We start from the raw sequence: 12,078 nt of genomic DNA, 5'->3' as shown, positions 1-12,078 counted from the left end.
AGTTACAGAGGTGGGCATCAACTTATGGCAAAAGTTTGCCCATAATATTTTTCCTGCAATGAGAAATTGAATGGATATCTTAGATGACACTTTTCAAGTTCCTTTTGTGGGACTAGTCTATTTTAAAAGTATTAATATTCCTCTTCAATGAATAATGCAGACTAATTTAATGCTGGGCTGTTAAACACCACCAATACCATTTATTTGTCAAATCACAAGATAGGTGTCTGAACAGGAAAAAAAGACTGTTGGTTCAGGGAAGCTGTTCCTCTTTCCTGTAAAGCAACAATGTTGTTGCTTTACAGGCATGAAATGCACAATCTGAGAAGGCAAGAGCATGATGAAATGCTATCTTTATACCCTGAGTCTTGGTGAGACTTAAAGTAAAATCCACAGAGTGGATGTGTTAATCTTCCTTCCTTTGAACATGATTCAGAGAAGGGAAACTTCAAATAATTAGGCTCATAAATGTGATGTTCCATAGACAGAAAAATGGTGCTCATCAGACAGATGAGATCCAAGTGTTGCTGCAGCAGGGAGCTGCATGCTGTCACTGGTGGAACAGTCATGCACAAAGGCTGCTGCAGCAGGATCCAAAGAGGATCGCTGCACAGGTCACAGCTCAGACAGGAGGCATGAAGATGTAGGAACATGTTAGATCCAGCTAGTCCATGTCTAATAAATCATTCTATCCTAGTATCCTGTGATATGACACTAGTTATTTCAGAGAAAGTACCTTTAGGAAAACTTCAGAGAACTCTGTCCCAAAGCCTGATGGGCTGCACATCCTTATCCCCTTCTCCATAAAGAATCAAAGAATTCCTTCCGAAATTCACACCTTGAAAAACAAAGCACAGCAGAACAAAAATTAGGAAAAAAAAAAAAAAACAAAAACGCAAAAAAACCCCACCAAAAACCACACAAACAAACAAAAAAAACCCACCCAGCTCTTCCACCCAGTTCCTGCCTTTGAGTCTCTCAAACCTGACTTAAAAACAAGATACTTCTTGTCATCTGTGACTGGGTTGCCTGGGGGACTTGGAAATGGACAGGTGAGTATTTGCAGAGATGATGAGAATATTACTCATCTGCAAGAAGGATACAGTGCACCTTCTGTGTGCTTCACTGTCACTAAATGCAGACCAAAGTTCTTGGCAACAGAAACAGCAACAACATTAAAACACATAGCAACTTTATAAAATATGAAACTTTGGGTCATAATGCAAAAAAACTGAAAAAACAAACAAACAAACAGAAACTCCATCACCTGAAACAGTGACTTCCTTACCTAGTTTTGAGAAAAAAAGACCAGCTATTTGTTCTTGTTTTCAAATACACTTCTGCATATGCATATAATAAAAACCTCTGTAGAAAAAGATTCATCTTCTAAGAGATCATTGAATACTACCTGGTTGTGTAATAATATCTGGAGATCAGATAAGAAACACTCAATATAGCACCAATTTGATCCTAAGAAACTGGTGCTCCTGAATTTTGGGCCAGTAAGAGATGTTGTCTTTTTTTTTTTTCTTTTTTTCTTGTTTAATAAAAGACCATAAATGACGGCTTTCTACTGAAGAAACCCCAGCAGGATTGTGGACCTTTAAAATCAAATTGTGAGGCCAGTTCCAAGCTCAGCAGGTGCATGAAAATACAAACAGGCCTGAGGCCATTAGTACAAATGCTTTTAACAGCTGCCAGAGAGCCTCAGCTTGCTGTATGGTTGGGCTGCTACACAAACACATCCAAAATGACTGCACAGACCCAAATGATTGAAATGTAGCTGCCCGTGATATGCTGAGTGTTGACTAATGGGCAGCACTGGTTAGAAATCATGAATGCAGATGAGAGAAATACAGTTTTGGCTGCAACTTCTGGGCTACAGTTTTCTGTACCTGCTGGGTGCCCAAATCAGAGCATTACTGCTGGTCTGGGCCATCAGAATCTGAGAGGCAAAGGCACCCGGCTTGTATTTCCCTTTCAAAGACCACTGAGCACAATCTGAACAAAGTTCAGGAACATTTCCCTCCTTGGAGAATTTAGGTTACAGAACACTGCGGAACCTCAGTCCAGAAGGGGAACTCTACTTTTGCCATTTAGATCACCCTGTAAGAACTTGAGTTTACTTGAGATGGAAGGAACTTACATCTCTAGCCTGGGCTTCCAGGACTCATCACCTTTCCTCCCTCAACTTCTCTCCCAGTCCTCCAGCCCCCTTTCCTATCCCCTGATGAGATTTCATTCCTTCTCTGTTTCCTTTCTTTAGTGATTTATCATTTGATTTTAGTCAAGGGCTGTTTTTCATCTGCTATACACACCAGCCCAGTCAGTGCACACGACAGGAGAATGAACACAGCTGATGTGACTTCTGGCCATGCTCCATATTCTGCTGCAACTTTGCTGCTGACTGCACTGACTTACAATTACAACTGTAATTGTAATTGATGATTACAATTACAGTTTGAATTCTTCAGTGTAACAAGACAACCAAATGAAATGAGATCCTTCCTCACAAACTCAGGACCCAAATTTCTGGAGATGTATCTGTTATCATCCTTTAGTGTTCTCTCAATGGGTGCATGAACTCAGTTCAATACCTTGCTATATTTTCACTCCTAATTAATAATTTGAGGGTGGCTATTTCAGTGTGATTTCTCCAGAACAATCATAGAGGAAACAATTGACCATAAATACAGACTAAACAGAGCCCCAAGGTTTACCATGCTTCCAGCAGGATGCAAAGCATAGACATTAAGAATATCAAACTGGCGAGGCAGTTTTCAAAGAGCTAAAATGTATTACTATGTCAGATATGTTAGATTTTCTATTAATGTCACCATGTTTAAATTGCATCTGGCATTAATATGGATGATACCAGGTGAGGAGCTTCGGAATTAATCTCCAGGATAGGTGACCCGGATTTTAGTGAAGAGAAGATCTCCTACTCTTCAGGCGCCTTATCCCTCTCCTGAATTTTTTTGAGTATCTGCTCTATATGTTCAGTAAGCTAATTACTGTAAATATTTATTTTATGTAGTTATTTAAATTCATTCCCATAAATGTAGAATTCAGTGTGGCGTGTTCCCATTATCCATATTATTTGTGGTATATATAGATGGGCTGCACTGTTTTTCAGAATGAAATCCCATACAGATACCATATGTTTTTCAAAATCCACCAAAGTAAATATCCAGTCATTCAAGAATTAATACCCTTAGTACAAACCAGAGTGGGAAAATAATAGCTAAATATGAAATAACTATTGACAGAAATATCCGCATATGCTTTCTGCCCAAAACTTCAACCCCAAATATTCTGAACAGAGGTAGATCTGAATTCTTCTGGTCTTAAACTCCCTCCTAGCCCTTAAACTCCCTCCCAGCCCTCAGTATAACCTAAACAGTGCTAGAAACCCATATAAATTACAGCAGTTCTACATTGTCTTCTTTTCTGTCATCTCCATCTCTCAGAGCAGGATTTATTTAGCAGTCTTTCCCAAAAGAGCAGGGGGATATTTTCCCACAATGATAATAGTTTGCCTTGGATGTTTTGTCCCCTGTTACTTCTAACCAATAGAAAGCAGCTGATGAAGGAATGATGCTCTCTTTACCATCTCTGTTGGTGACAACCCTGACAGACTCAAAATGTGTGTGGTATTGGAGTGGTTTGCTCACTCCATGTTGTCTTCAACTCTTAAATATCTTTGTCAGTTACTTTTCATGCATATGACTGCATGAGGAATGGTCTTTTTACCACTGCCTGTGTTAGGGTACAGTACTCCCACATGAGTACAAGTATTCTCCACTGTTTGTCATGTCCTCTTCATCACCTGGCCATAGAAAAAGTTATTCTGCTACAGTAAGGGACTAGAAGTCTTAACATTAATTTTACCACAAATAGCTGTATAGGGAATGTAACAGCTGAAATTAGCAATAGAATCACAAATCCTATAATAAAACCTCCTTCTGCAAAAATATCTGCAAATGAGACTAAGATTTGCTAACATTAGGGTAGATCAGAAGCAATTCACAAATAAAACCACAACAGAAAGAAAACAAAATTAATTAGATGATTTAACTGGAAAATGTAACTCTAAGAGTTTTAATGGTGAGTTAAAATAGAAATTATAATGTGTCCTGAACTGTGCTGCCTCTACACTCAGAGCAAGAAAATGAGCTGAGAAGCTGACGTGGGGTTATAGCATGTAGTTTGCAACCCAAGACTGTACAATTTCCACAAGGGTTGTGAAATTCCTGAAGGAGAAATGCAATTACCAGAAGTGGGATTAACTAATATTAGTTAATCAAATTTGAAAGGCATTTCCTTAATGTCCTTTATGGAAGGGAAAAGGAAGGTAATGTATTCAAATGAGTTTTGAAATAAATAAATTATTTTTTAAAAGGCTGAGAGTGGATTTGCGATCCAGACCTAATACTCAGTTTGCTCCTAGTATCCAGATTATAGGAGATTATCACAGATCAAACCCCTTTAACAGAAATGAGCTTTTTAAACCACCTCAGCATTGCCCTTATTAGGACTGAAGGAGAGAGGCTCCTTCCACTGGGAGGAAAAAGCCCTTAATTCATGTCTTGTCAGAAGAAAGGCGCTTGCTTCAGCACTGAACCAGGTTAGTTATGGCCCTAATTTACACAGCAGCGTGTCTTCCTGGAGGAAGGGACGACACCTTTAAGTAATAATGAACAAGTGTGCATTGACAGAATAATAATCACAGATTGAAAAGGTTACAGCAGAGAAGGTGGTAAAGCTAAGTGCCTGGTTTAATTCCACTGGGTACCATAATATCAGGACCCAGGAGCTGCACTTACAATATAAAATAACATTAGTGTGGCAATTAGGACTTAATGGTTTGTGGAGAGAAGTCTGCAAGACTTTATAAAAACATCTAAATTACTCTGTATTCAAGTTTTACGTCACTCATGCTTTTTTTCTTGGCTGTACTGCCCTCTCCCTCAAAGGCAGAGTTCTTTTGAAACATCGAGAAGAAATGCTAGAGGAACTGGGAACACTTCTCAGTTTGTATATATTGGTATAATCTGATTTTCAATTATTCAAATTGAATAATTCTTTCAATTTCTTCAAATTAAAGAAACTGGCCTAGGGTGCCCAAAAAAAATTGCTGACCTAGAGCAAACATTCATTTGCTCCAGTAAGCAAACAAAAAAACATATCACTAGATTTACTGACCTGGTCTCCTAGTCATTAAATTTTGACCTATCTTAAGGTGCAGACATCCTACAGCACTTAGAGAAATACTACTCCAATGAGATCTTTTTGAGACAATTCATACTCCACACATTTTGTTAGGACCTTCTGCTTGTCTCAGAAGAAAGAAGTCACCCAGATTTACAGGAGATAATCTACAATTTTTAAAATTCTGCTGAATTCTGAATTCTGTCAACATAATAGCAGGGTGCCAATGACCTGGCAGTGCTGGTCTTGCAGAAAACCTTGGAGAACATGTGGAAATTTCTCCATGTATGGGGGATAAGAAGCAAGCAAGAAACAGGGCTTGGTTTTTTGCAGTCCACTACATGGCACAAGATTTTTAACTTCTATGAAAATATGTTTCTTCAATAGTTTTCATATATGACTTCCATGCAGCGCATCAGTCAATGGCTGACTGACTGTATAAATCTCAGACACAGAAAATACACAGAGCAATTGTCTCCATTCCTGTCTGACCATTACACACTTCTGAAGCTGTCTGAAAACTGAATTTACACATAGTTCTCTAATCACTGGTGGCAACGGCTGATTTCATCAAATTTACAGTAAGAACTGACGGAAATGAAGCATCTCCTTGCCTCTTCATTGATCTGTCTTCCCTTTTCTTTCACACACATACAAATTTTCTGTTTCAATTTATTGTGCATCTTATCTCTGGTAGATATGTTTGTATGACTATATATTCTCTGTCGGAAACTGAAAGCTCTGTCACCACATAAGTCTGCATTGATCCAGGTACTGACAGTGCAACTATTCTATTCCTTCCAGTGGAGATTTCAAACCTCTCCTTTTTTTTTTTAGGATGTGCTTTTTGTAGGTTTGTTGTGAAAAAAAAGTACATGCAGGGTTTTGATTGCTATCTTTCAACAAGCCTGTGAAAATATACAGGCAATTTGAAAATGTCTGGCGAAAAAAAAACCAAAAAAAACCAGTCCTGAAAAAGTCTTTGCTGTGAAGTAAAGGCACAGAAACAGGTTTTCCAGAGAAGCTTATACATATCTACAACCATGCAAACATCTATCTAATAATTCTGTCAGAATTCAGTGACAGACATGGAATTTTCATTTTTCTCCCCCAAAAAAGGTAAAATGGCCAAGCTTACATAAAGGGAGGGAGTCCAAGCAGACAGGCTGGATGCAAAGACACTGTACAAGCATCTGTCTGTCTTTAGTGCTGGTCATGCTAGCAATTCCTTACTGAAAATCAAGGACTATTCACTACACTTCATTTTCCCCTCTTTTCAGAAGAGAAGAACCTCAGACACTGCCCCTTTAGGTATGGTTTCCTTCTTCATTTCTGTGATGACTGGACACATAAAAAGCATCAGGGATTAGGATTAGAATTTTGCTGCAAAACCTGTGTGAATCAGGGAAATGAGAATACAGCAAGATAAGGCAAGGTAAGAAAACTTATAGGTGCAGGATTGGTTTACCTGATCTTCCCATGATTTTCTTCCATTCCACACTGTGGAGCAGAAGAGTAAAATAAACTCAATAGCAATAAATGTATTACTTTGGTGGTGGGTTTCTAAGTTATCCCCACGTGGTGCATTGGAATTCAAATACTTAATTACTGAGTTTATCCTTTTGTCAAATACACCTTTTAGCATGATATTCTGCTCTTCTTTCTGCTTGCTGTGCGGGGAATGTGTATATACTCATGCCTGTATACTGACAATGTGTCCTTTTAAGTAGATGCTTCTAAAGCGGGAAGAATTTATGTATTAAATACCAATAAGTGGTTTTGGAATAGCTGACCTTACACTGATTAATGACCAAAACCACAAACTACCCTGATTTCAGATTCAAATCTTATCTCTTTTGAACATGATCAGTCCATAAACTTGTAGCACTAACAGACCGCATACAAAATCAAGTGCAGAATCACATGTTAAACAAAAAAAAGGAAATAGTTCTCCATAAAAAAAGAGAGTCTACTTCAATTAGTGCCAACAGACAGTGACCTTGAAATTTTTAGTATATTTTAATTTTATGAGCCATTTAGATACTGGGGACAGAAAAAGTATACAGTCCGAACCCACTAAATTATTAGGCTGATTTCTAGCTGAAAACATTGCAGTAAAATGGTTATATGTTTCATTTAGGTAAATAATGATGGGATCTGCAACTGCTCTTGCTGGCATGAAAATTCTGAGGTCTGTCACTTTGCGTGCTTCAAGGCAAAGAATGGATCCAAAGTCAGTGATTTTTATCATGACATTGCTATATTTGGTATCTTTCATAAAGGTCCTATACTTAAAATATTTTGACAGATTGTCAGATTCCATTAAAAAACAAAAAAGTTTTTAGCCCTCCAGACTATGGCAAAAAACCTCTTGACTAAATTTGAAGATCAGAATGTAATTCAAATGCCATTTTTTTATTTTAACATCATAATATCTTGTGATTGGGTTGCGATGAGCCTTGCTCATGATTTTTAAAACTTAAGGCCTTCCATCCTGTGTGTCAGACTGGGTCAGAAGGAAACCACATCCTTTCTCCCTTCAGAATAAAGCCTGTTGACTTTGTCTGTTACAACACCTGGCAGAGTTGACAGCCGGCTGTAGGACATTTAAACTGGAGATTCCATGAGACCCACTAGAGAAGTCAGCCCTTCTCAGGCCCTACTAGGGAAACCCACTGTCAGCTATTCCAAGGGTGTGTTTAACCCAACTCTTCAAGAGGAAAATAGCAAGTTAACTTCTCACTGCCAATTTGATGTGTCTCAGCTGAGCATCACACACTGCACCTGCAGCTGCCTGCGTCCCTGGGGGCTCCAGCCCCTGCACGCTAAGCCGCTAACCGGATAGCAGCCCTCCTCCACACCCTCCAGGTCATCGGATTTTAAGGGACAGAATGAGGTTTAAGGTTAACTACCGTCTTCCAGAAGATTATAAATAATTAAGTAAGGCAGGCATGTGAAAAGATTCTGTGGAGTCCTGCAGGGGTACACAGCATGGGAACCTCCTGCCCCTCCGGTTGCACAGGTAGGTGGGGATTGCCACGCTGATGGGAGCAAACGCTGGCATGGGGACAGTCAGGCCACTACTGCAGGTGGCCACATGCACAGCTCCCTGAGCCATCTGCTCTGAATTAGACCAGATTAGAGACACAGCATAGACAAATCCCTTCCTGCTGCTTGTGTGAGATAGATTTATCCCATGTGAAATATGGCTCAGAGGAAGGGGCTGCCTTTTTCACTTGCTAGGGAAAGGCAGTGAACAAGGAGAGCTTCTACAGCCAGATAAAATAAACAGCAGCCCTAAATGAGAGATGACACCTTGGCAGGCAGTCTTTTTTTTTTTTTTTTTTTTTTTTTTTTTTTTTTTTTTGATAGCCCCAGCACAAAATAAAATTTAAAAAAAAAAAAAGTCAGGACAGGTATCAAAAACTGCATACAGGATTCTCTGAAGGCAAGAAAAGACACACAGGTAGGCAAAGAAGTCAGTACGAATAGCACTGGATTCATAATCGTTTTACAGATGCAAAGAGTACGTAAGAGGAATGGACAAATCTGAGGCAAAATGTCCTTAAGCACCATTCACATCCCAGCTCCAAAGACAAAATCCATTTCATTCTTGACTTTCCTAGGTGGTTGTCTTGCCATGGGAGCATCAAAACAAACAAAAAAGAGCTGCAGAGCAAGTCTGTCGTTAGTATTTCAGGAGCCTGTACTTTTTATTCAGTTCATCATTATTTTGCTTACTTTCTGCATACATACTGCTCCCTGAGAGGATGTCCTGAACCCAGTGGTCATGACCCACAATGGCTGTGTAGTCCTTGGGTTTGTGAGGCAATAATTGTGCTTTTTCCACCTATATAATGGCCCTTTGGCAGAGCTAAAATTTGCTTTTTCTTTTTCGAACAGCTGCTGGTTCTGCCTTACAAATGCCCACTTTTCCTTGTGAATGAAGCACACTGTAAAACATAAGGGAACAATGGGACAAGGATGCCAGTCTCTAGTTTCGAGAAACTAAAAAAGAAACAGTTCCAAATGAAGTCAAGCCCTGAACCTGCCTCCCTAAACCAAATACAGAGTAGGGTGCACTTTTCCATGTTACTTGCACCCACAGTTCAACTCTTTTAAAATGAAAGCTCTCCTTGCCTTTATAATGCTTGGGAGCAAAGAAGGGGGAACAGCGAACCAAGCGCCTTGCAAGAGACTGAAGCAAGGTTGGAATAAAAGCAAATAAAAGGGGAGAAGAGAAACACTGTAGTAAAGGCAGAGACCACAGGTTCTGAATATGTTATAAGACGAAGGAAAAATGCCTTCTCTTTCCAAATCCTGTGCAAAAATAGACCTTCATCAGAGAAGGTATATCAAGAAACTGGAAGGATTTACACAGTTTCAAACAAATTTTGAGACATGATACTGAACTCTTTTACAATAGTAAAAATTAGAATCAATTAAAACCAATGGAATTATCCCAGACCTGTATGCATTATATTGTCTAGGATTGAAAGACGGGACTTTTTGTCATTTCTAGTGACAAATTACTGATTAATAAAATAAAAAATATTTATGTGAGTAGGCCATTCCTCATGAGGCATATTTTTTGCACAATATTTCAGGAAAATATGGCAGAATTGTCATGAAAGGACATTGTAGCTCCTTTTCACAAATAAAAGGCATAATTTTCCATTATAAAAGGTTTTTTCTTCCATTATAAAATGAATAAATACAACTCAACAGTGCAAAATAAATTTAAGAATAGTTTTCTTTTGTATTCCAGTTGAAAATTAATGCTTTTTTTCAGTATTAAATTTTCATAGAACAAGAAATCTATTTCCTATTAAGTACTTATAAAGACATCCATACATCTAATCAATCTTATTTGTTTCAAGGCCATCATCTTTGACATAAAAAAATGCTGTACTTCCAAAACCTCTAATTTTTTATGTTCCTTAAGACTATATCAACAACATGGCAGTTTTGGCAGGGTGCTGTGCTATGTGGTTTGATTATGCAGCAAAACTTAATAGAAATTTCATGTTTAGCATATGTTTTGGTTGGTCCACACATTGATTGAACAACTCTATACATAATAATATAATTAAATAATTAATAATTAAACTATTTACAAGTTGTGCAGGCAAATCCTTTAAACATCATATTCAGATTTTATAGTTCTTTTGACAGGCATAATTTTCTATCTTACTTCTGAATGGGATCCAGTAGTGGTACAACACATTACTGCAATGTAACTTAGTTACCTGTATGACTTGATGAAGTTTGGAGAAAATGCTGTTGTCAAATTCCAGACAAATTTTTAGAGTAATCCTGAAAAGATGATAAAAATATTCCTGGATTCTGTTCACACTTGACTACTTTACTTCTAAACCAAATTATAAAATTTTTCAGAATATTTCCCATATTTTAGGGAAGAAGTGAACAATTTGCCTGTTGTGATCCTTTAATTTCCAAATGACCCCAAGATCATATGTTAAGTGGCACACATAAGGTCAAATGAGATTGCTTACAGAATACAGCAGACATCACACTGTATTAGAGAAATGTTAGCCTGGCTTGCTGTATCATCTCTGACAATTTTAGCAGCAGGTTCACAGGTGCTTTGTGATTTTAAGCTAAATTTAACCCCTTTCTTTGGTTTGACAATAAATTTGATCCAACAGTACTTACAAGCCTGGCTGAAGTCTCCATATACTGGGTTCTTAAGACAAGGTTTTGTCAGGGATGACTTCATGGGCAGGTTCTGTGGGAAGCTCCCAGAAGACTCTCCCATCTCTGACAGAGCCAAGCCAGCCAGCTCCAAGATGGAGTCACCACGGGCCAAGGCCAAACCCATCAGTATCAGTAGTAGCTCCTCTGGAATACCAGATTTAAGAGGAGGGGAAAAAAAAACCCAGGCATTTGCAGCCAGACCCTGTGGGAAGCCCACACTGGAGCAGGTTCCTGGCAGGACCCATGGAAGAGGAGCCCACACTAAAGCAGGTTTGCTGACAGAACTTGTGACCCCATGAGAGACCCACACTCGAGAAGCTTGTTCCCAAAGACTGAACCATGTGAAAGGGACCCATTCTGGGGCAGTTCATGATGTAGCCTGTGGGAAGGACTGATGTTTGGATAAATTTGTGGAGCACTGTCTCCAGATGGGTGGGATCACACACTGGGACAGGGGAAGAGTGTGAGGGGTCCTTTCCCTGAGGAGGAAGGAGCATCAGACAAAATGTGTGATGAACTGACTGCAGCCCCCATTCCCTGTTCCTCCGGGCAGCTGCAGGGGAGGAGGTAGAGAAAATCGTGAGTAAAATTAAGACCTGGAAGAAGAGAGGAGTGGGAGGAAGGTGTTTTAAGATTCAGTTTTATTTTTTGTTACCCTTCTCTCATTTGGTTGGTAATAAATTTTCCCCTACTTATATCTCTTTTGCCTGTGACAGTAACTGCTAGGTTGTCAGAATCCAGAACATCCCTCTGGGTGTCCTGGATGGTCAGAGCTGCTGGCAGGGGGCTCTGAGACCCTGGCATGCAGCCAAAGACACTCTTGGGGTTTCAATCTTAGCCCATGGAACAAGTTACTAACTCTGTATGAAGAATTACAAGCCACACACACAAGTTTAGATAGCATAGTAGAGATAATCACGAAGTGAAAGGAAGGATTTTTGAGTGCTGTACAGGGGGGTTTTAAGCCTTGTACGCGGGGGTCCAAGTTTTGTACATGGGGGTCAGGAGATCCTAAGATGGAGGGATTTGGGTGTGTCCTGTCCTCTTTCTTTCTCCTTCCTAGCCTCCATGTCTTTGGTGATGTTGGCACTCACAGATTGGTTTAGAGTAGAAAGTCACCATTCAATATAGATAGTTGGTATTGGAGAA

The sequence above is a fragment of the Motacilla alba genome, chromosome 3, assembly GCF_015832195.1.
Source record: "Motacilla alba alba isolate MOTALB_02 chromosome 3, Motacilla_alba_V1.0_pri, whole genome shotgun sequence".
Taxonomy (NCBI): Eukaryota; Metazoa; Chordata; class Aves; order Passeriformes; family Motacillidae; genus Motacilla; species Motacilla alba.
Note: the sequence above shows the minus strand (reverse complement) of the source record.